The 5,133-nt window shown below is 47.3% G+C and overlaps 1 pseudogene; it reads right to left on the bottom strand.

Moving 5' to 3' along the window:
- Window positions 1-3,793: 3,793 nt before the first annotated feature.
- Window positions 3,794-4,696, bottom strand: LOC109322595 (annotated as a pseudogene).
- Between the last annotated feature and the right edge of the window lie 437 nt (window positions 4,697-5,133).

Raw genomic sequence — 5,133 nt, 5'->3', positions numbered from 1 at the left:
ATCAGCCTTGGTAAAGACAGCCTGCTGCAGACCTAGAAATATATGGAGGGAGCAAAAGCAGTGATTACCTTCAGAAAACAAAATGGACAGAACTGCTAGGTTCCACAAGGAGGTTAGTGTTTAGTCTAGTTTATTTAACATCTTTATTAATGACAAGAGCAACATGATACAGAAGAGGCCAATGCAATATTAGGGCTGTACCAGCAGTTAGCAGAGAAATAATAGTCTTGTGATATAATAGCTCATTGGAAAAGGGTGTTCACTGTTCAGGCATGTGTTCACAAAGGAGAGACTGTACAGAGTAGGCTGCAATGGAGGAGCTGCATTCAGTTAAAGGAAAAGATGGATAGAGTAAGGGCCTATAAGGTATTTACATTATAGATTCATAGAGAATTAAGGCTGGAGGGGACCTCCAGAGGTCATCTAATCCAACCCCCTGCCTGAGGCAGGATCATCCCAATCCAAACTATCCAATACACTTCATAATCTAAACCCTATGTAAGATTACTATCAACCCTGACACAACACAGACCTAACCCTGTAACCTGCCATGAGTAAAACAGAGGAACCATGACAGCCAATGTACTACTTTTATGAAGCATTGTCAAGGAGATCCCAGGTAGAGAGCACATCCCCTACTACAGAGGAAGGCAAAACTCCCCACAATCCATACCAACCTGACCATGGAGTAAAATTCCTTCCTGACCCCAAATATGGTGATTGGTCTGAACCTGAGCTGAGAGGCAAGACCCTCTAGCCAAGAACCTCCAGTTTTGGTCCCAGCAGGAGCATTGGCACACCTCAGTCAAAGTTCCCAGACTTGGCTGTAACCAACACTCAGTGCTTCTGGGAAGGTTTAAAGAACCTGACACATGCAGCAGAAAGAGGGCAAGGGTGAGGACAGCCAACTAAGCCCAGAATCATGGGAAACAGCCATAGTCAAATATAGGTATAGCAATGCCTACATCATCCCCAACCAGTGGCTGTCCAACCTCTTCTTGAACACCAGTTATGGAGAGTCCACAGCTTCCCTAGGCAGACTATTCCACTGTTTCATCATTCTAACAGTGAAGAACTTTTTCCAGATATCCAATCTAAACTTATTTTGCAGCCACTTGATTCATATCCTCCTCTCTATTGCATGATAAAAAGGTGCTTTCCCCCTTCCTTATGGCAGTCCTTCAAGTATTTAAAGATTGCTATCACATTTCCTCTTAAGTGCCTTTTTCACAAGCTAAATATGCCTAGCTCTTTCAGTCTCTCTTCATACGACTTGCTTTCCAAGCCCTTTATCATCTTTGTTGCCTGCTTCTGGATCCTCTCTAACTTCTCTGTCCTTTTTAAAATGTGGATTGCAGAACTGCACACAGTACTTTAGAAAAGGCCTAAATAGTGCCAAGCAGAGAGGCACTATCACTTCCTGTGTCTTAATGCTTCTATTGATGCATCCCAAAACTGCATTCATTATTAATTATCCTTTATTTACAGCTATTGAGCCAGTTATCTATCCACCTTATATAAATTTTATCTACTGTAGCATGTGGCCATGACACCCCCTGGCAGTTCCGCAAGGCCTTGCTCTGCCCCTATGATGCCCTCCCTTCTCACCTGCCACACCTTGATGCAAATATGATAATAAATAGGGAGGCTGCCCATGGTCCTTTGCATGGCCCCAATTCACCTAAACCTCTACTAGGGTTCCCCCAGTACCCTACTGGGCCTCATTGGTCCTGAGGCCCATCGTTGGTCTCACTCTATAACTGTGCCACCGCAGGGCACCTCAAGCCTTAAGGGCTAATTGCATGGCTCCAAACCCTCCTCTTCACCATGCCCCAAGCCTTGCAGGTGTCACCACTGTCATTTTGTTGGGGCTTTGGCCTCCTGGCCTCAGTCCCCTTTAGTTAGGTTTGCTAGCCTGGGCCCACTGTATCATGTATCCAGATGAGCCCGCACATGCCTCTTGCAGTGTCTCAAACCCCTTTGAGATGCTACAAGAGGCATGTGCAGGAACAAAAAACCATTCCCTACACTGCAAATTTGCAGCAGGGAAGCAAAATTAGACCCCTGGATATCCAGGGATCAAACAATACCCCAGGGGGTGGAAAAATGCGTCAGGGCACGGTCCTCCATGGGGAGGCTCAGTCGTCCACAAAGACATTCTGGCAGCCTGCCAAAGCATCTCTGTGGTTGGCCTTTTCCCTGGTTCTGAAGCACGCTGTCTGCCCGTGTGGAAGCTGCAGGGACCTGGACCCAGCTGCTGCCAGGTAAGTAGGGTGGTCGGGGGGCTGGAGGAAGGGGGAGGGGACCTCCTCCAACTCCCCATTCATTCTCCCTGCTCATTTGTTCTCCCCGCCCACCTGTTCTTTCCCCTAGCTCTCCGCTTGCTCTTCACACTCCCCTTTGGTTTCCCCCCCATCTCCATTAGTTTCCCCTCACCCCCCCCATTTGTTCCCCTAGGTCCCCACTGGCTCTTGCAGCCCCACCACACTCACCGGCAAAAGCAGAAAATAAGCAGGAGGCTGGAGAGAGCATGGGAATGTCTTCAGGGGCTAGAGACAGCAGGGGAATGAGCAGAGACCTGGAGACAGGAGGGGAATGTCTCCAGGGGCTGTGTCTAGCTTCCTGCTTGTTCTCCTGCTCATCTACAGCCTCCAGAAGCTAGAGAAGAGCAGGGGAATGAGCAGGAGGCTGGAAACAAGTGGCGGGGCTGGGGGGGAGCTGTAGCCCCTGGGGAAGCCTGGAAGCCTCTAGGCAGGGTAGTCCATGTGCTGAGGGGGAGGGGAGGGTGCTCTGCCCTGTGGGCTATGGGGAGCATTGGCAACGCCAATAGGTGTGTACATGGGTGCACATGCACCCTCTGAGTGTGGCAGTCACTGCCTCAGAAAAGGCACTGCCAACACTATAAGTGGTGCCTGTGGGCAGTCACCATTTGCCACTACCCCCCCCTGCCACCAGCAGCATCTGCAGGCAGTCAGTAATCACCACTGGCCACCACTGTCACTGCCAGCGATGTCTCTGGGTGGTCGCCGGTCACCACCCCTCCCACCACTGCTGACAGCACCGGTGGCATCTGCAGGAGCTCCCTGCTTACCACTCCCACCACACTCCCACCACCACCAGTGCCACTGTGCTCTGTCAGCCACCGGAGGCATGCGGCATTCATGCAGGGGACCCACCCCTACTAAGCAATCCCTACACCCAGGCCCCCCACACCTACCCACAGTCTCACATCCCCCCACATCCCTCCACCCCTTCTCACCCCCTCCTGCAAACCCTACATCCCCCCATCACACACCCACCATGTGATAAGGAAATGAAAAGCAAACTTTAAAACATATAGATATTTAGGATTTCTTTTATTATGATGCTAGAGACATTGGTAGGCATCTGAATTTCTTTAACACTGTAAATATAGCAATAAACCATTGCCCGTCTGATCAATCCCCCTTTCTCTCTCTCTTTTGTTCTAATTGTGTAAGAATGTGGATTTGGGGGTATTTTAAAAAGTGAATTTGGGAAGCTGCTTCAGCAGTCTAACTGACACAAGGGGCTAGTGTCCTCAGATACCAATTTGCTGGGCCCCAGAAGCTCCTGAGGGTTAGTAACCCGGAGCTGCTGGCCAGGGCAGGTTTTTATACTGCTGGTGACAGCACAGGTGCTGACCCTGGGCTATAGATCCCGCTGGCTGCAGATCCGGGAGGTCAGGCAGGATTATTTTGCCCCAAGTAGCACAATGTGTTCCACAACAAAGTGGGCAAAAAGCCCCAGCTCAAATTTGCACTACTTTTATTTGAGCTGCTGCAAGCACATATGCTTGCATGTGTGGACATGCCCTGTGAAATACAGTATTTTAGAAGCTCCTTATAGGCCCCATTGGTCTCTTCACACTCTTCTTGTGCTTCCATCATATTGCCAATTTCTTGTTGGGTTTCCAATGCTGTGCCCTTTAGAAGTGCCCAGCCCTCCTGTGTGTCTTTATCCTTCAATCTATCCTCCCATAACACCATACCTATTGAGAGGTTATCTTTTCACTGCAGAAGCTATAGAAGGATTCCCTTCAGGGTTCCCTTCTTGCACAGTTAAGGCAAGGAGTGAACAAGCCCCAAGAACAGTGTGGAGCTGGCTTTACCAGAAAACAAGGGGCACAGCAAAGTTGATTTACATTTACATCCCTATGCCAAGAGTCCAGTCTTGATGCATGTCTCTTTTCAGCAGGCTGGGTTACCTTTTCCTCTCCATTCGGCTCCTCTTCTTTCATTCTTTTATCATTGTCATCATTTTCCTTTGTTCTGTTCTTGTCTTGTTCCTCAGAGTCTGCTTTCTTGTCTTTGTCTTTTCTCACTGCTTTCTTTCTCTTCTGCTCTCAGCTGTAAACTTCCAATGATTCCTTTAAAGGGGCCACAAAATACTCAAACTCTATTTTCTTCATGGCTGAGGCAACGTCTCCAGCATTCAGCATTTTTCTCTTCTCTTTCATTATAGTTATGTAAATATGAAGTTGCATACAACACAAACACACTTGCAGATGGAGATATTTCACTCTGACCTTCTTTGGAAATGTTTACTTCATCAAGAAGTGCTTCTTTAATAATCCAAGTGATGACAGCACCGGGCAAGTTCAAGTCCTCTGGTCTTTCTGCCATCTTTGAACACCTAGAACATGCACACAAAATAAACTCCTGACACTACATAAAACAATAGTAACAGTTTCATTGTCTTCCAAGGGGCACAGGATTTCATTCCCACAGAAATGGGAAGATTTCTTTAAGGGAGCAAAGGAGGATAACAGTAGAAACAACTGGAAGAAGTTAGAGAAAAGAAAGTATAGGTTACAACATCAAGGGAAGACTAATCAAGAGATCTGAGGTTGGTTCAAAAGGCAATAAAACCAGAATGCCAACAACAGACAGCAAGAAAGTCAACTGCAACCTTTAACTTCTGAATTAAAACTGGGTAAAAGACATAAGTGCAACTCTGAAAAGAAGCAATAAATAAATAAATAAATAAAAGAAAACAAAATTACATGCTAATCAAAGCAGCACTAAACACCCTGCAGCCAGACTGCAGAGACAGCATCTCCTCAGTTAGAGACAGATGGTTTTATATGGGAAATGTAAGTAACATTTTACCATC

Source organism: Crocodylus porosus, unplaced genomic scaffold (genome assembly GCF_001723895.1).
Source record: "Crocodylus porosus isolate Cpor-Errol unplaced genomic scaffold, CroPor_comp1, whole genome shotgun sequence".
Taxonomy (NCBI): Eukaryota; Metazoa; Chordata; order Crocodylia; family Crocodylidae; genus Crocodylus; species Crocodylus porosus.
This window is presented reverse-complemented; position numbering and strand designations above follow the sequence as displayed.